This window comes from Oryctolagus cuniculus, chromosome 18, assembly GCF_051225735.1.
Source record: "Oryctolagus cuniculus isolate XC-2025 breed Fujian yellow rabbit chromosome 18, ASM5122573v1, whole genome shotgun sequence".
In the NCBI taxonomy this organism is placed as follows: domain Eukaryota; kingdom Metazoa; phylum Chordata; class Mammalia; order Lagomorpha; family Leporidae; genus Oryctolagus; species Oryctolagus cuniculus.
In genome coordinates this window covers 13,206,804-13,226,396 of record NC_142884.1, presented here as the reverse complement: position 1 = coordinate 13,226,396, position 19,593 = coordinate 13,206,804, and the positions used below count along the sequence as shown (strand labels likewise).

Here is a 19,593-nt window from a genome sequence, read left to right as displayed (position 1 = left end):
TCTGCGTGGGGACCGGAGAGCCTCTGTGGGCGAGCTGTGCGGCCCGTGGCTGGCACTCCACATCCGCCCCGCTGCGCCCGGCCCAGCCTGCGCCCTGGCCTTGGGGGTCTTTGCCCATCGGCAGCCCCGGCCTGAGCAGGGCAGAGGAAGAGGAGCAAGGGGAAGCTTCTTGATGGAAACGGGAGGAAACATTCAGTCTTAGCGCCTCAGTGAGCTTACTGTTCGTGTGTTTTGATTGACACCCTGTGCCCCTCCCCCGTCTGTTAAGTATTCATGTATGAATGTATTATGTTTTACTTGTCTCAGCCCCCATCTGCAGCCCACCTCCCAGTACCGAGAGCCGGGAACTCAATCCAGGTCTCCCACACGGGTGGCAGGGCCCCAGCGGCCTGGGCCACCACCGCAAGCGAGGGGGTCATTCCTTTGAGGACCGTCCTGCTGGGCGAGACTTGCAGACGCATCCTAGTGACTGGGTGCTGACCCAGTTCCTCAAACTGCCCGCCTGCGCTCCCAGGAGCTGCAACTGAGGCCCTGGCCACGTGCCCCTCGCCTACTGGGCTCCTCCCCAGTGTGGACCCTCTGCTGACCTTGAGGGTGGGCCCTCGCCTGTGGGCCTTCCCGCACACAGCCCCTCTGAGTGGGGTCCCGCCACCGTGGACTCCTGACTAAGGAGACCGGAGCCCTGTGAGACGCCCTTTCCACATTCCGGGCGCGTGTAGGGTTTTCCTCCTGCGGGCAGCCTCGGGGGGGTGCGAAGGTTGGAGTGGCAACCGAATCCCCTGCCACACTCATCACAGGCCTCGGGCTTCTGTCCGAGTGCACTTGCTGACGAAGGCTCAGGGTGCAGCATCTGTGACCGCGAAGCGCAGTCCCGCCAGAAGCCTTTCCCACACTCGCTGCCGGCGTGCACCTGCTGGACGCGGAGCGCTGCGCTCAAGTCCTTCCTGCAGCGGCATTTGCAGGGCGTCCCGCCATGTGCAGTCCGGTGTGGGAGGAGCCGTGGGACCCGTAGCGGCGCTGCCTGGCGTGAGCGTGCTGATGGACTGCAGGAACAAGCGGTGACCGAAACCTCTCCCATACCCGTCGCACCGGGAGGGCCTCTTAGGCCTGTGTGTCCTGATGGCCACCGCGGTGGGAGCTGCAGCTGAACCCCGTTCCACACTGGCCACAGCGGGGGGCTTCTCTCCCGAGAGGACCCGCTGATGCCCCGGCCACACTCCCTGCACCTGTGGGCTCCTGGCCCACCTGTAGCCTCTGGCGGACCTGAAGCCCTGACCACTCACCGCATTCCCAGGGCCTCTCACCAGGTGCGCCCTCTAATGGGCCTGCCCACACGCCTCACATGTACGTTTTCTTCCCACGGGCACCCCTGGATGACTAAGAACTGATTCATACCTGACCCCTTCCCACAGGGGTCGCAGCAGTAGGCCCTCTGCCTCCAGGACTCTGGGACAAGGCTGCCTGTGTGTGCCCTGCCTGAAGCCCTGGCCCCGTTCCAGATCCCTAAAGGATTTGTCATGGGACTTCTAGGGGAGGGGGTTCCATCGAGACAGGTGCCAGGCCTCAGCCCCTGGCAGACCCGTGATACTGCCGGGGTTTCTTGTTCACGGGCACTCGTGGACGAGCGGGAAGGTTGGAACTGTCCCTGAGGCCATCTGCACACTCAGGACTTCTAAAGCCATCTCTCAGGGCTCTGTGTGAAAGGAACCTTGATTCTTTTTTTAATATTTATATTTATTTGAAAGGCAGAGTTACAGAGAGAGAGAGAGAGAGGTCTTCCATCCACTGGTTCCACTGCTTCACTCCCCAGTTGGCCGCAACCGCTGGAGCTGCACCAATCCGAAGCCAGGAGCCAGGAGCTTCTTCCAGGTCTCCCACACGGGTGCAGGGACTGAAGGACTTGGGCCATCCTCCACTGCTTTCCCAGGCCACAGCAGAGAGCTGCATCGGAAGTTGAGCTGCCGGGTCTCAAACCAGTGCCCAAACGGGATGGCGGCACTGCAAGCGGCGGTTTTGCCCGCCACGCTACAGCGCCGGCCCTGATTCTGTCATGAAGGCACTTCATATCCTATGCATCCATGTCTCCTACGGGGTTAAAGGCAATTCAGAGATGCTCAGGAGGCATCTTTTACAGTTGGACAAATAATAACAGCCTAGAGGAAAAATGAGTTTCCTGTATCTTAGCTATCAGGAACGTTTTGTGGGTGGGGGGCAGGTTTTTGTTGACTTATTTCAGAGACAGAAGACAGAGAAAAAGGCGGCTCCCATCCGCTGGTTCACTGCCCAGAGGCCTGCAGTAGCGGGGCTGGGCCAGGTCGAAGTCAGAGGAGAGAAACCCCGGCCAGGCCTCCCAGGGTCTGCTCAGCAGGAGGCTGGAGCTAGGGCTCAAACACAGGCTCCCGGATACAGGACACAGGCATTGCTTTTTCAGGTTTATTGTGAAGGAAAGGCGGGGAGGGGAAACAGAGAACCTCCATCCATCGGTCCACTCCCCAGATGGCTGCAATGGCCAGCAGTCTCAGCTAAAGTCAGAGCCAGGAACTCCATCTGGGTCTCCAGCATGTGTCAGGGGCCCAGGTACTTGGTCCACCTGCCACTGCTTTCCCACATTAGCAGGGAGCTGGGTCAGAAGTAGAGCAGTCAGGATCAGAACTGGCACCCCATTATCTGATCCAGCTCCCTAATGGTTCAGCGGAGGATGGCCCAAGTGCTTGGGTCCCTGCCACACGTACGGGAGACCAGGATGGAACTCCTGGCTCCTGGCTTCAGCTTGGCCCGGCCCCAGAAATGGCGGCCATCTGGGAAGTGAACCAGTGGTTTTTCTATCTCTGCCTTTCAAATAAATAAATACATCTTTAAAATATATATATTCAGCTTGCCTGGTTGCAACCTAATTGTCCTATTTACCATACAGTTCCAGATGACTTCAAAAATCTGCCCATGTTTGCTGGTCTTTTTTATTAAACATTTTTCTTTTCAGGACTCAAGTAAGCATAATCTGTTTATCACTAAGCACTTGTAAGATACTGAAGTGGGAAATTCACCGCAGGACTCCAAATATTCTGGAACATTCTCTCTACTATTGGCTTGCCTTACATTGCCCAAGGAAAGGTCAGAGACGCCTCACTCCCTCTGGCGTATCACTCTCTAAAAGCATGGAGGCACTGTGGAGAAGGCAGGCACTTACCAGAAACCAGGCTGCGGAGGCACGTCCTGCTCATCCGCTCACTGTCCTGTTTCGAACACAGCAGCTTACTAAGCTTGAAGGGGCGTTGCCCTGAAAATGCGAGAAGATGCAAAAAAAAATCATCTGAAATGCAGTCCCAATCCCCTGACCGTCATACCTCTGAAAGTCAGGAGCAGTAAGGTCTGAAGACATACGAGGCAAACACTCAGGACCAGCCCAACGCAGCCACTTTCTAACAATGCAAGTCTGAATTTCAGAGTGCCCTCAAAGTTCACAATCCTGCCCCCTTATGGTGGTACAGGAGGTGGGTCTCTGGGAGGTCACTAGGTCTTGAATGGGACTCACGCCCTTAGGTGGCCATTTGAAAGACCAGTATGGAAGAACTCACCCCACCCCTAGCCCACATAAGATATAAAAAGGCCCAGCAGCCCCTGGGGTTTGGGTCTCCTGCCGCACATTCTGTCAATGTTGTAAGGCTGCCACAAAACACTGGAGTTAGCGGGAAGATTTACTGTTGGGTGGGGGAAGCCCGATGGGCCAGGGGTGGAGGGCAAGACAGTGAGAGAGGGCGGGTGTTTGGGAACAGGTTCTGTTAAACCTTTGCCGGGGGACGGGCAGGGAAGTAGGAGCAGCAAACCCCTTTAGGCTGGGGGTGAAGCTGACACCTGAGGTTGGCCATCTGGTCACCTGGCTTCTAGCAATGGCTAGAGCCTAAGATGGCGTCCGGGGCATGGGGTGCTGCACAGATAAGACTGTGCCATTTTACTATCAAATGTGCACATGGGGACTTGGTCACCTCTGAGGACTTATTTTCTCTGAATAAATTCGGTCTGGCTATAGATCTGTGCCCTGCCGCCTCTGTCTGCACCTCTTTCCCTTACATTCCGGTGCCCCATGTGAGGCGGCACCGATCTGTACTCTTCCCTGTAGAGGTTTCCCTCACTCACGGAGAGCAGGTTCCAGTTCTCCGGCATCACAGCCTGGCACAGCCTCCTCTGGGCAAAGTCCAGCAGCCCCAGCTCTGCCTCAGTGAGGACCACAGCCACGTCCTGGAAGGTCAGTGGCTCCTAAAATGAAAAGCATCAGCCTGAAATCCACTCCACAAAAGATAAATTGTATCATTAAGAAAACTAGACAGGCAAGCAAGGACCAGCGTTGTGGTGTAATGGGCCAGTTCTGGTCCCAGCCACTCCCCTTCCAATCCAGCTCCCTGCTAATGCACCCAGAAAGCAGCAGGAGATGGCCCAAGTGCTCGGGCCCCTGCACCCACGTGGGAGACAAAGATGGGGTTCCAGGCTCCCGGCTTTGGTCTGGCCCAGCACCGGCACTGGGGCTATTTGGGGAGTGATCCAGCAGATGGAAGAACTCTTTTTCTTTCTTTCCCTCTGTCATGCTGCCTTTCATATAAATAAAATAAAATAAAATAAAGATGAGGCCAGTGCTGTGGCACAGTGGGTAAATCCACCACCTGTGATGCCAGCATCCCAAATGAGTGCTGGTTGGGTCCTGGCTGCTTCACTTCTGATCCAGCTCCCTGCTCACGGCCTGGGGAAAGCAACAGAAGATGGCCCAAGTGTTTGGACCGCTGCCAGCCACATGGGAGATCTGCTTGAAGCTCTTGGCTCCCGGCTTCCGCCTGGCCCAGTGCTAGCCACTGCAGCCATTCTAAATGAGGCTGCACCAACTACTCTTTTTTTTTTTTTTTTTTTGACAGGCAGAGTGGACAGTGAGAGAGACAGAGAGAAAGGTCTTCCTTTGCCATTGGTTCACTCCAATGGCCGCCACGGCTGGCCCGCTGAGGCCGGCGCACCGCGCTGATCCGATGGCAGGAGCCAGGTGCTTATCCTGGTCTCCCATGGGGTGCAGGGCCCAAGCACTTGGGCCATCCTCCACTGCACTCCCTGGCCACAGCAGAGAGCTGGCCTGGAAGAGGGGCAACTGGGACAGAATCCGGTGCCCCGACCGGGACTAGAACCCGGTGTGCTGGCGCCGCAAGGTGGAGGATTAGCCTAGTGAGCCACGGCGCCGGCCCCCGACTACCCTTTGAACACTTGTTCTAAGAATAAATTCTTGGAGTAGGAAATACTGGACCAGGCATGCAGAGCATTTCCCCACACCCTGGCCAACAGGAAACCCTAGTCTTCCAGCTCTTTGTCCCTGTGCTAGAGAGAGAATCCCACTTAACCTTGTTTCAGTCTCCATTGCTTTGATCATAGAGGCTGATCATCTTTTCACGTGATTATCAACCACTGGGTTTTCTTTCTTTTTTTTTTTTTTGACAGGCAGAGTGGACAGTGAGAGAGATAGACAGAGAGAAAGGTCTTCCTTTGCCGTTGGTTCACCCTCCAATGGCTGCCGCGGCTGGCACACCACGCTGATCTGATGGCAGGAGCCAGGTATTTATCCTGGTCTCCCATGGGATGCAGGGCCCAAGCACTTGGGCCATCCTCCACTGCACTCCCGGGCCACAGCAGAGAGCTGGCCTGGAAGAGGGGCAACCGGGACAGAATCCGGCACCCCAACCGGGACTAGAACCCGGTGTGCCGGCGCCACAAGGCGGAGGATTAGCCTAGTGAGCCGCGGCGCCAGCCATCCACTGGGTTTTCTTGTTTCCCTTTCTAAACAAAAATGCTTAGGTCTTTATTTGTACTCCTTTGTTTAAAATAAGGATATTAAAAATGTGCTGCAGATGACACTTGGCCTCCAATGTGTTAACTCTGAACTGTTCATGCTGTACTTTGGACACGGAGAATATTACATCTATAAATGAGTAAGTGCATTGTCCCATGGAGTAGAACATCCCAGGGAGAGAAGGAGGGTCCCTCAGGTGGAGAGGCCCTGTCCCATGGCCGGGGCTCAGGGTCCCACTCGAGCTCCCACAGAATGGCATTATTGCCAGGCAGCGTGTGCAAGCGGAATGGCGGACAGAACACAGAACCCTCCTGACCTGACTTCAAATCCGCACTCACTCACTTCACCCTCTCTAAAAGCGGACCACACCCTCTGTGTCTCCGAGCTCTTGCGTGGATAAAGAGAAGAGAACTGTGCTGTCCTCACAGAACACACCGCCTTCTCCTCTCCCTTTCCCCGAGGAGGAGGACGTGTTTCCTCCCTGAAGCATGAGGCAGTACTTACGGGGAGACAAGAAAGCTTGATCCGCCTGAAACCCGGTCTTGTCCTGTCTTGGCAAGGGGCGGAGGCCTGAGAATGAGAGCTGGGAGAGGAGAACACAGCCATGACGAGGAGGTGGTGGTGCCGGCCTGGCTCGCTCAGACCCCCTGCCTGGACCGCGGGAAGCTATGCCCCTTTACCCACTGGTTTCTCCTCACCCACCCAGCTTTTTCTCTCTCCACACTCACCTTGGATTCTCCACCTCATTAACTTTTTTTTTTTTTTTGACAGGCAGAGTGGACAGTGAGTGAGAGAGAGAGAGAGAGAGAGAGAGAGAGAGAGAGAAAGGTCTTCCTTTGCCGTTGGTTCACCCTCCAGTGGCCACCGCGGCCGGCGAACCGCGCTGATCCGAAGGCAGGAGCCAGGTGCTTCTCCTGGTCTCCCATGGGGTGCAGGGCCCAAGCACTTGGGCCATCCTCCACTGCACTCCCGGGCCACAGCAGAGAGCTGGCCTGGAAGAGGGGCAACCGGGACAGAATCCGGTGCCCCGACCGGGACTAGAATCCGGTGTGCTGGCGCCGCAAGGCGGAGGATTAGCCTAGTAAGCCGCAGCGCCGGCCCTCATTAACTCTTACCTCTCTGGCATGCCTTGAGGTCAAAGTCCTCCTCGTCCCATCTAGCTCAGGAGCAGCTTCACTTTATTCTGATCACCCGACGCTCCAAGGCAGAAGATGCAGGCCTTCTTCATTTCCACAGCCTCCAGACTCGGGCAAACTCCAAGGGACACGGGAGGGCAGAGGCCCTGCGTCCACCTTCACTGTTTGCAGCCCGATCACTTGTGTGTTCCAAGGACCTCAAGTGCTCAAGTCCAAGGCCCTTCCTCCAAGCCCCAGAGCTCCAGTCTCCGCAAGTTTCACATCCTCTGAATGCCATCGCTCAGTGGTTTTGGGGGCACTTCCTGAGAAGCTGTGATGGACAGCCACTGCCCGAGAGCCATGAGTGAGGCAGAGGGCAGGGGAAGGCCCCAGAAGTGTCTGCAGAGGGCCTGGTAGCTGACGTCTCAGGGAGACACAGGGCCCTTCTCAGACCCAAGGGTTCCAATATGGCACATGGGCTTTCCAAGTGGCATCTCAACCACTGGGACAAATGCCTACTCCAAAATAAATGCTTTAAATAAAAATGAAACATGCAGGATTTTGCAGAAAGCTAATTACTAAAATATAATCTTCAGAATAATTAAAGGACCAAGTGTGTGCTTCTGTATCAACACTTATATATGAAGTATGAATTTAGCTGCTGTAATATAAACAGGGGCCAGTGCTGGGGCCTAGACAGTGAAGCCCCCACCTGCAGTGCTGGCATTCCATATGGGCATGGGTTTGAATCCCAGCTGCTCCACTTCCAATCCAGCACCCTGCTAATGAACCTGGGAAAGCAGCAGAAGATGAACCAAGTGCTTGGGCCCCTGCACCCAGGTGGGAGACCTGGAAGAAGCTCCCGACTCCTGACTTTGGCCTGGCCCAGTCCCAGCCATTACAGCCACCTAGGGAATGGGAATGAACCAGCAAATTCAAGATCGATAACTCTCTCTCCCTCTTCCTCCTCCTCTCTCCCCCAGCTTCTCTCTCTGTATTTCTGCCTTTCAAATAAATCTTTTAAAACATATAAAAATAAGAGTCTAAAATATAAATAGTCTGCAATACCACTCAACAACAACATGGCATAAAAATGTCTACAATACATATGGGTAACAAATCACAAGTACTCCTAATATTACCGTGGTTGGTTGACTACATTATAATTAAAGGAAATACTTAAAGTTTAGACCCTGTAAAAATATTCTTCCCATTCAAGTTCATGGACCTGCTGAATTATGACCCTGGACTCATTTCAAGAACTTATTTTCTAAATGAAACCTCTCCTGCCACCCCTTCACTAAATTATTCACTCCAGCATCCAGGAACAGTTGGTTTAAGTTGCTGGTTACCACCTTCCACAGCACCTCCCTTGCTAAGACCTCGGAACCAGCATGACAATTGAGCTGGCTTGTCTCATTTACTTCCTCCACCGGGCATGGGACTGGCACAGGGGGCGCTCATATGTCTGCTCTCCGTAAGTCAGGACTGCCTCAAGATTCAGTCCATGCAGTTCTTTTTCGTGGTCATTCAACCCCTGGGTGAACACATCTAGTCTCAGCTTCAAGGAGCATCTATACACTGATGACTCAATGCCAACTTGACACCTCCACTTGTACGTCTAAAAAGCATCTCAAACTTGGTAGCGCAACACCAAACTCCAGATTTACCTCCAGGGGAACTTCTCTTCTTTCAAATGAACAAGCTAAATACTTTGGAGTGATCCTTAGTTTTTCTCTTTCTCATGTACTATGTCCAATTCATCAACAAATACCTTCAACTTCAAAGAGAGCTCCTTCATTACAGAGCTGAGAGAAAGGCACACCCCACTGCGGCTGCCCAAAGCCACCTGTCTGCAAACCCGCATACATTCGCTGCAGCTTCCAGGAAGCCATGGGAAGCACGACACACTCCCAGACTTTGAGCTCAGAGCTGTGATTCTCATGTGCTGTATGACGTGGAAGTGTGGACATCAAGACCAGCATTGTGGTGCAGCGAACAGTGCCTGCAACACGGGCACCCTATCTGGGCAGCGGTTTGAGTCCCGGCTGCTCAACTTCCTGCTAATGCATCTGGCAAAGCTGAAGATGGCCCAAGTGCTTGGGCCCCTGCAGCCACGTGGGAGACCCGGAAGAAGCTCCTGGCTTTGGTCTGGCTCAGCCCTGGCCATTGTGGTCATTTGGAGAGTGAAACAGCAGATGGAAGATCTGTCTCTTCCTCTCTTTCAAAAAAATACAGAAGAGTGGACATCACCCAGTGTGTGCCCAAGACACTACAGCAACACAGCCAACGACATTACATCAAAACATCTTACAGCTTGTACAGGGCTTAATGCCTTTCAAAGGGATACACAGAGAACAGGAAAATCAACTTCTGCAGCTGCTTACAGAAATGACTTCGGGGACAGAAAATGCTGGAATTAGTATAGTGGAGGGTGGGTGGCTACCCCGAAAGAATTCAAGGTATCATGGATCCAAGACAGCCAGGCTGTCTCAAAGCTGGAGCCGCAGGCCTCAACCTGATAGCTCCAGGCCTGCAGGTGTGAGGTGCAGGGGCCCAAGCCCGCCCCCATCAACCTGGGATGCTTCAACCTCCAGAATCCGTAACTCAGCCAGGCCCAGAACGTTGAAATCCCCTGGCTCCAACTGCCACACGCCACCCTTCCCCACCAAGACCTAAAGATGACTCTGGTTCTTAAGGTCCTCCAATGCGCCTCACCATCTCCTAAGAAACCACCACTGAGTTGTGCTCGCCAGAAGCAGAAGTGTAGACCCAGGGGCTCAGACTACATTTCCCAAAGGCCTCTGTGGTGTGAGGTCTCCTTTGGGATCAGCCCAGAGTCCAGATGGAGGTGGGTGTGAGTCATGTTCCTGTGTTCAGCTTGGGGTCACCTGGTACACCTCCCCTCCCTTGAAAAAGAAGAAAATTGGAAATACACGTAGGAACTCTGACAACAGCCCTAACCCTAACCTCTGGCTAATGAGCGGTTTTGTGGGTATAGTGGGCTGAATCTTGAAGAAACCCCAGGGAAGGTGGAGAGTAACTGGGTGCCACAAACACTGAGAGGAGCCTGGGGGCGAAAACCATGAAGAATGAGTTACCAAGTGTTTTCTGTGTCTGCCTGGCTGATTCCCAAAGACACCAGGGGATGACTGGAGAGTAGCTGAGACACTGGAGAGAATCCGGGGGATGCAGGAGAGGAACCTGGGGAAGGCTGTGAGTCTCGAATATTCTGCATAGAGACAACCTTAAAGAACCCATTATAACAACAATGTGAACTAAAAATCAAGTCCCGCAAAGTTTCCAGGTATAAGATAATACACAAAAATAAATCATATTTATATACAGTAACACTGAACACTGAAATTAAGAAAGTTCTAATAAGATTCCTAAACACAAGGAAGTGATAAACATTTGAGGAGATGGAAATTCTAATTACCTTGATTTGACAGAGACCACTGCACAGTGTATACATGTATCAAATTATCATACTATATGCCATAAATATTTATAATTATTATGTTTAAATTAAAATTTTAAAAGAGAACAATCTGGTTTACAATAAAATAAAAAATAAAAAAATACTTAGAAATAAATTTGACCAAAAAAATGTACTGTGTATACTATGAAAACTATAAAATATTGGTGAAATTATACATGACATAAATAAATGGAAAGACATACCATGTTCATGAAAAAGAACACTTAATTTGCTAAGATGGTAATAATTCCCCAAGCAATCTACACATTCCGATCAAAATCCTACCTGGCAATTTTGCAGAAATTGACAAACTAATCCTAAAGTTCATATGGAAATCCAATGGACCTCAAATAACTGAAACAATCTTGCAAAACAAGAATGGAACTGGATGGCACAGACTTCCTGTATTTAAACAAATGAGAGGTCTTCAAAAGGCTCCTGGAAATGCAGCTATGAAGAAACTAAGCATGGATTTCCATTTTGCACCAAAATAAATATGGTTTAATTCCACTCTCCATGAATTTTTGAAGTACCCTAGCAGTCAAAGAAACAATAGACATGACCATGTGGTACCGAGATTAAAAGCCACAGATTAATGGGATAAACCTGAGAGTTCAAAATTAAGTCCTTACATTTATATTCAATTGATTTTCAGAGTGTGCTGAGACAATTAAATGGAAGAAGGGACTATCTTGTTAGCAAATCATACTGGGAGAACTGGATACCTTTATGTAAAAGAATAACATTGGATACCTCGCTCAAACCACACACCAAATTAATTCAAAATGAACTGTGAATCAATGTAAAACTTAAAAAGATAAAAATCTTAGAAGAAAATATGGGAATAAATCTTAATAACCTTGAGTTAAAGCCTCTTTAAGATATGACACCAAGAAACAAGAAACAAATTATATATTATCAAAACTTAGAATGTGTTTAAAACAATACCAACAAAAAAGTGACATGACAACTACAGGATGGGAGAAAATACTTGCAAATCATGTATCTGACATACAATTTGTATTTAGAATATATATATATAAAATTCTTACAATTCAATAATAAAGACAACCCAATTTTTAAATTATGCTATGAATTTGAATAAACATTTTCCAAAGTTAAATAAATGAACACCAAGCACATGAAATGATGTTCAGCGTCATTAGAATCAGGAACTACAAGTGAAAAATATTGATACCACTTCAAACTCACTAGAATGGATATAACAACGACAAAAAAAAAAGATAGTATTGCGGCTTGGCTAGGAAATGGAGAAGCTGCAACCTTCATACAGGCTGATGGAAACACCAGTTGCTGCAGTCCTTCTGTGAAACAGTCTGCAAATTCCTTAAAAAGGTAAATGCAGGGTTTCCATGTGACTTGCAATTCCACTCCCCAGTAAGTACCAGGAGAAAAATATGCGCCCACATGAAATCTTGGACATGAATACCCACAGCAGCCAAAAAGCAGAAGCAACCTAGTGTCTGCCAGTAGCTAAATGGGTAATAACAAGTGGCATATTCATAAAATGTGATGTCATTCTGCCAGAAAAACGAATGAAGCTGTGGTCCATACACCAATGAGGATAACTTGAAAACACTATGCTAAGTGAGAGAGGGTCAGTCCCAAAAATTCACAACTCAGAATTCCATTTATAAACTCCATTGGTAAGAACAGGCAATCTATAGAAATGGAGAGTAGATTCCTTGTGACCTAGGACTGAGGGTAGAGGTGGTAGTTAAAGATAGAGTAAGTAGCAACTGCTAATGCACACAGGGTTTCTTTTGGGGGTATAAAAAAACTCAAAAATTGACTGTGGCTATGGTTGCACAATGGTGGGAATACACTGAGCGCCACTGAATCGTGCCCTTCAAATGCATCGATTAATTGCATGGAGGGCATCAGCGATGAACTGCAGCTGCACTAAGTTGGGAGCAGAGAGTAGGAAAAAATTCTATACCAAGGCAGAAAGACAGAACCAGTGTGGATGGCAGAAATATAAAGAACAGGAAATGGCCTTATTTATAAGCCAGAGATCTTTCACTGGGTGCTCACACCAACAGTGTCACCACCAGGCAGGGCGGGTCATGCCTGCCCTGTCACTGCTGGTGTGGTCTGTAGGCATGAAGGCAGCCAGGTGCATCCTGGCATTGGCAGGCAGGGACATGACCCTGCCCCACTGAGGGGGACAACGGCCAGGGTGATGACACTGGCCATTGCAGGTGCTTCTTCTGCGAGCCACTGAGTGACAGTAGCAACTAGAAGGGCAGGCATGAGGGTGAGGATGAAAGCTAAGAGGGTCTCTTCTGCAGGAACAAGACACAGGGTCATGGGGCGCAGTAGCTTGGCCGCCCTGAGGTTGTCCCAGTGAGGCAGAAGATGAGGGTATGGCCACGAGGGCACATGCGGGAGCTGTTACTATGCAGGTGACAGGCAGAGGGGAACCATCAGGGGTGGTCTGAGAGTCATGGGGAGCTTCCCCGGGGTGATGGGCTGACTCCGGCACAAACCGACGGGTGGTGTGAGAGTAGCCGGGTGGTCTGGGAGAGTCCCGAGAGTCCCTGAGGACTCTGGGCAAGAGATCAGACATGGGAAAGGGGCTCAGTGAGGTGTAGCGGCACATAGGTGTTTCCTGTGTCAGGCGGCTAGTCTCCCCCGGCGATCTAGGGAAGGTGGAGTAGCTAGGTGACTCAGCAAAGTCCCCGTGGGCCAAGGGTGAGGAGACTGGTGACACAGGGGAGTGTGGAGACTCCTGTGAGTTACCAGGACTTTCAGGGGTATAGCAGGCTGACTCTTGAAACCTGGGGGAGGATGGAGAGTGACTGGGTGACATGGGACAGTTGTTGAATGTCACATAAAATGAGACAGAGGACTCGCTGGAGGCGCCCGGTGAAGACTGTGAGCTACTGGGTGTTCCCTGTGTCTGCTGGGCTGAGTCTCGCTGAGACCTGGGGGTGTCTGGAGAGTGACTAGGTGACACAGACGCATCCCCGAGGGCTGCGGGAGAGGAAGGAGACCCAGCGGTAACATATGAGACCTGTGAGTCACCACTAGCTGTTGCCTGGGTCTCTTGGTCAGGCTCCCGACTCGATCTGGGGGTGGCTGGGGAGCAGCTGAGAGACACAGGAGAATCCCTGGGGCCTGGGGGAGTGGAAATGAGGGGCACAGGAGAGGCCCGTGCTGGAGTTTGTGAGTCTCCACACGCTGCCCGAGTGTGTCTGGCTAACTTCCGCCGAAGTCTGGGGATGACTGAGCAGCAGCCGGGAGACAGAGGAGTGGTCCTGATGCTTCCGGATGGAGCAGGAGAAGACCTGGGGGAGGCACCTGGGGGGCCCTCTAAGTTACAAGGCCTTCCCTGTGTCTGCTGAGCAGACTCCCGCAGAGATCTGGGGGTGGCTGGAGAAGTGGGGGAGACGCCGCCAGTACACGAGGAGGGCCGGGAGTCACTCGGTGTAGACTGTGTCTGCTGGCCACCACTGGGGGTGGTCGGGGCATAGCGGCGTCTCAAGTGAGCGCGCCTTAAGGGTGGGGGAGAAGGGACGCGGGACGTGGGAGTGAAATACCGGAAGGTCCCCGAGTTCTCAGGTGTCCTCGGGGTCAGGTGAGCGGACTCCCCCAGATACTCAGGGGTGGCCGGGGCGTAGCGGGGCCTCACGGGAGCGCGCCTGAGGGGCGGGGGAGGGGAGATGCGGGATGGGGGGGTGAAACACGGGAAGGTCCGCGGGTTCTCAGGTGTCCTCGGAGTCAGGTGAGCGGACTCCCCCAGGTACCCAGGGGTAGCCGGGGCGTAGCGGGGCCTCACGGGAGCGCGCCTGAAGGGTGGGGGAGGGGAGACGCGTGACGGGGGTGTAAAATACTGGAAGGTCCCCGAGTTCTCAAGGGTCAGGTGAGCTGACTCCCCCAGATACTCAGGGGTGGCCGGGGCGTAGCGGGGCCTCACGGGAGCGCGCCTGGAGGGCGGGGGAGGGGAGACGCGGGATGGGGGGGTGAAACACGGGAAGGTCCCCGGGTTCTCAGGTGTCCTCGGGGTCAGGTGAGTGGACTCCCCCAGGTACCCAGGGGTGGCCGGGGCATAGCGGGGCCTCGCGGGAGCGCGCCTGAGGGGCGGGGGAGGGGAGACGCGGGATGGGGGGGTGAAACACGGGAAGGTCCCCGAGTTCTCAGGTGTCCTCGGGGTCAGGTGAGCTGACTCCCCCAGGTACCCAGGGGTGGCCGGGGCGTAGCGGGGTCTCGCGGGAGCGCGCCTGAAGGGCGGGGGAGGGGAGACGCGGGACGGGGGGGTGAAACACGGGAAGGTCCCCGAGTTCTCAGGTGTCCTCGGGGTCAGGTGAGTGGACTCCCCCAGGTACCCAGGGGTGGCCGGGGCGTAGCGGGGCCTCACGGGGGCGCGCCTGAAGGGCGGGGGAGGGGAGACGCGGGCCCCTGGTGGAGTTCGTGGGTATCGAGGTGTTGCCTGCACCTGCGGAAATCTGGGGACGGGTGGGGAGTAGCTGGGGGACAGGGGAGACGCCCTGCGGGGCGGGCGGGAGGGGAAGGCGCCCCGGGGTGTCCCCGGGGAGCCAGGGGGGCCCCGAGCCGGGCGGGCGGCCGGGGAGTAGCGGGCTGCGGCGGGGGCCGGCCCGAGCGGCGGGGGCGAGGGGCAGGGGCCCCGCGCAGGGGCGGCGGCCAGGCCGGGCGACGAGGGCAGGAGGAACACGTGGTAGACGGTGGACGCCGCCGCGGCCTCGGAGAAGAGCCCGAGCGAGCACACGTCGGCGCACCAGGGCTGGGCCGGGGGCCGGGAGCGGCCCTCGGCGGGGTCGGGGGGCAGCCCCGTCTCCTCCAGGGCGGCCACGAGGGGCGGCCCGGCGGCCCCCCAGGGACGAGGCTGCGTGTGGGTGGGAGGGGGCGCGCCCTGGCCACACGGCGGGAGCTGGCAGAGGCGGCAGACGGGCGGATCCCCTTACCCAGGCGAGCGTCCTCCCGGCGTCGGACTCGAGTCCAGGCCGGCGCACGCCGCCCGGCCCGACAGATGCCAACGCCGCGCTCCTGAGGCGCGCCCCGCCCCGGGCGCCGCCTTAAATACCCGCGGGGGCGGGCCTGAGCGCGGAAGGGGCGGGGCCTGCCGCCGCCGCGCCTGACGGACAGCTGCCCCTCGGGGGGGCGGGGCCTGCCGCCGCCGCGCCTGACGGACAGCTGCCCCTCGGGGGGGCGGGGCCTGCCGCCGCCGCGCCTGACGGACAACTGCCCCTCGGGGGGGGCGGGGCCTGCCGCCGCCACGCCTGACGGACAGCTGCCCCTCGGGGGGGCGGGGCCTGCCGCCGCCGCGCCTGACGGACAGCTGCCCCTCGGGGGGGCGGGGCCTGCCGCCGCCGCGCCTCACGGACAGCTGCCCCTCGGGGGGGCGGGGCCTGCCGCCGCCGCGCCTCACGGACAGCTGCTCGCTCCGAGGCGGGAAGTTAGGACTCTCCGTGGCCAAAGCCGTCCGGTGCTGTGCTCCTGAGGCCCGGCGGCCGGCAGCCCAGGGGCTCCGCAATCCGGGGTCCAAGCGTGGCTCCCCCTAATGCTCACGCCCCGCACGGTGGAGGCGGAGACAGGCCGCAGCCCGCGTCGGAGGCCGGGGGCGACGGGTCGTGCGTGGGCGCTCGTGAGCGGGTCGCCGTGAGGTCGGGTCATCTACTAAGACCTTACCTTGGAAATTACTTTTTAAATTCTGCTCGCGCGCGTGATGCTGATTAGACGGAGACTCGCGAGTGCTCGGGTGCATTCGGGGTCAGCCCTGGGCGCTGCCCTGGGTTGTTGCTGTCCAGGAGCCTGGAGCTTCTTCCGGGTCTCCCACGCAGGTGCAGGGCCCAAGGACTTGGCCATCTTCTACTGCTTTCCCAGGCCACAGCAGAGAGCTGGATCGGAAGTGGAGCAGCCGGGACTAGAACCGGCGCCCATATGGGATGCCGGCACTGCAGGCAGCAGACTTACCTGCTACACCACCATGCTGGCCCCTGAATAAGCATTAAGGAGTTGTAAATAGTCTCTGTTTCTTAGTAAATTGCTTTCTTTATGTCAGTAGGCATTGATGAAGGATGTCCAGTTTGTTTATGAGGTAGAGTGAGAGGACTCACTCTACAAACGACCACAATGACGGGGGCTGGGCCAGGCTGAAGCCACAATCCCGGAACTCCCTGCTGGCCACCCACGGGGCTGGGGGGCAGGAACTCAAGAGTTTGGGCCATCATGCACTGCCTCCCAGGCTCGGCGGCAGGAAGCTGGAAGGAAGTGGAGTGGCAGGACTGGCACTGGGACTCTGACATGGGGTGGCCGGGGGTGGCTGACCCTGCTGTGTCAGAACAAGGCCCATGTGTGCCTCTTAGAGCTGGGCGGGGCAAAACAAGCCAGACAGACTTGGAATTCGTCAGCCCCGCCGAGGTCAGTGTCACGTGCACAATCTTCCGTCCCAGCTGGGCCACAGGCAGAGGCATGGAGGCTGGGACACTTCCTCCCACTGTGTGTGTGTGTGTGTGTGTGTGTGTGTGTGAGACTCCTCCCTGCCAAGGTGCATTCCGAGTCCTTAGCTGGGATGGGAATGGTATAGTTCTGCTCTACAAACCCCATCCTATCTCAGAGTGTGGCAGGGGCTGGTGCTGTGTCTCAGCTGGTTAAAGCCCCAGCCTGCAGAGAGTGTGGGGGCCCAAGGACTTGGCCCATCTTCCACTGCTTTCCTAGGCACATTAGCAGGGAGCCGGATTGGAAACAGAGCAGCTGGGACTCAGACTGGCACCCACAACGGGATGCCAGCACCACAGGCAGCGGCTTTACCCACTACGCTAAAGCACCAGCCCCGTGTTTATCTTTCTTAAGGTTATTTATTCGAAAGGCAGAGTGAGGAAAGGGGTGGAGGGAGAGGGAGAGACAGACAGATCAATCTTCCATCCACTGGTTCATTCTCCAAATGGTCACAACAGCCAGCGCTGGGCCGGGCCAGGGCCAGGAGCCGGGAACTCCACCCTGGCTTCCAACATGGGTGGCAGGGACCTGAGCATTCTGCTGCCTTCCCTGGTACATTAGCAGGGGGCTGGACCGAAGCAGAGACACCAGGACTCAAAGTGATGCTCTGATACAGGAGGCCGGGGGCACAGGTGGCGGCTTAACCCGAGCCCCCCCCACAACTGCCTCCATATTTGTCTTCACGCTTTCTCCTTTGATTCAAAACTAATCACGTAGAGCAGTAAACTCTATTCTAATAGCTTTCCCAAGTTCCAAGGGTTTGGCCACTACATTGTCTCATGTAATGCTTCCTAGATGGTTTTAAAAATCAAGCTGTGAGGCCAGGGCCGCAGCTCACTAGGCTAATCCTCTGCCTGCGGCACCGGCACCCCGGGTTCTAGTCCCAGTCAGGGCACTGGATTGTGTCCTGGTTGCCCCTCTTCCAGGCCAGCTCTCTGCTGTGGCCAGGAAAGGCAGTGGAGGATGGCCCAAGTGCTTGGGCCCTGCACCCCATGGGAGACCAGGAGAAGCACCTGGCTCCGGGCTTCGGATCAGTGCGGTGCACCGGCCGCGGTGGCCATTGGGGGGGGGTGAACCAACGGAAAAAGGAAGACCTTTCTCTCTGTCTCTCTCACTGTCCACTCTGCCTGTCAAAAAAAATAAATAAATAAAGCTGTGATTTGCTTTTTCAAAACCTGGTTCTAAGGGAGTATTTCTTAATCTATAGGTATTAAAAAACCATTTTGGTCACCTTTATTTCTAAGTTTATTGGAGTATGAAGGAAACTTGAAAACCCCTATGTTATACTGCAAAATGCAATTTGGGTTTTGTGATTTTTACACAATAATTTCTACGTCCTCTGTATCCACAGGTTCCACAACCAAGGAGCTAGCCAACAGCAGATCAGAAACATCTGAGAAGGGGTCAGTGTTGTGACCCAGCAGGGAAAGCCCTGCCTGAGATGCCAACATCCCACATGGGCGCTGGTTCACGTCCCAGCTGTCCCTCTTCCAATCCGGCTCCCTGCTAAGGGCCTGGGAAAAGCAGCGGAGGATGGCTCACGTTTCAGCCCCTGCCACCCACGTGGGAGACCTGGAAGAAGCTCCTTGCTCCTGGCTTTGGTCCGGCCCAGCCCTGGGCATTGTGACCACTTGGGGAGTGAACCAGCGGAAGAAAGATCTCTTTCTCTCTGTAACTCTTTCAACATTAATAAATAAATCTTTAAAGATGTCTTTGGAAAACAAACTTCAGAAAGTTTCAAAAAGCAGAACTTGAGTGTGCTGCCCCCAGAGCACTCTGCTGAACCCACAAGAATGAAGTGTGTGCAGATTAACAGAGCGATCCTGTGTCAGTGTGCAAAGAAAAGTCCACACCGTCACTGAAGGGTACAGCCGGGTCGGGCTTCAGATGGCTGTGCCTGCCTGAATACCTACGCACGCCTCCTCCTCACTATTCCCTAGAGACAGCCTACCACCCATCTACGCAACATTGCCACCGTGTTAGGTAACTTAGGATTCCAAGAAGAGGGGAGAACGTGCAGAGCCCACATGAAATAGGAGAGTACAGGAAAACAACTCAGATAAGTTTATTTCAGTGCAGAAAGTGTTTAAGCTTATTCATGTTTTCATGAACTTTTGAAAGTGCCTTCATGCTATACGACTTTTTAAAGAAGATTTAGTTATTTATGTCAAAGTCAGAGTCACACAGAGAGAGAGGGAGAGACGGAGAGGGAGACAGATCTTCCATCTGCTGGTTCAGTTCCTGGGTGGCCCTACAGCCAAGGCTGAGCCAGGTCTAAGTAGGAGCTTCCGCATGTCCCACCTGGGCCATCCTCCAGGATTAGAAGTGGAGCAGCCGGGGCCGGCGCTGTGGCATAGTGGCTCAAGCTACCGCCTGCAGTGCCATTGTCCTATTCAAGTCCTGGCTGCTCCATTTCCAGTCCAGCTCTCTGCTATGACCTGGGAAAGCAGTAGAAGATGGCCCAGGTTCTTGGGCCCCTGCACCTGCATGGGAGACCTGGAAGAAGCTCCTGGCTCCTGGCTTCAGGTTGACTCAGCTTCAGCCATGTGGCCAGTTGGGGAGTGAACCAGCGGATGGAGGACCTCTCTCTCTCTCTCTCTCTCTCTCTCTCTCTTTCTGCCTCTCCTTTTTCTGTGTAACTCTTTCAAAGTAAATAAATAAATCTTTAAAAAAAAAAAAAAAAAGAAGAAGAAGAAGAA

The 19,593-nt window shown here is 54.5% G+C and overlaps 1 non-coding gene across 4 annotated transcripts; it reads right to left on the bottom strand.

Annotated features, from left to right (window-relative positions):
• Window positions 1-1,716: 1,716 nt before the first annotated feature.
• LOC103345920 (uncharacterized) lies at window positions 1,717-15,451 on the bottom strand. Of its 4 annotated transcripts, none has more exons than XR_016224691.1 (6): window positions 15,361-15,449; window positions 6,934-13,411; window positions 6,323-6,401; window positions 4,135-4,254; window positions 3,188-3,277; window positions 1,717-2,085 (listed from the first exon to the last, which is right to left on the bottom strand). It is a non-coding gene; the product is annotated as an uncharacterized LOC103345920 (transcript). The 4 variants fall into 4 exon arrangements; XR_007916512.3 differs by having other exon boundaries at window positions 6,934-10,180; XR_016224692.1 differs by lacking the exon at window positions 6,934-13,411 and having other exon boundaries at window positions 15,361-15,451.
• Between the last annotated feature and the right edge of the window lie 4,142 nt (window positions 15,452-19,593).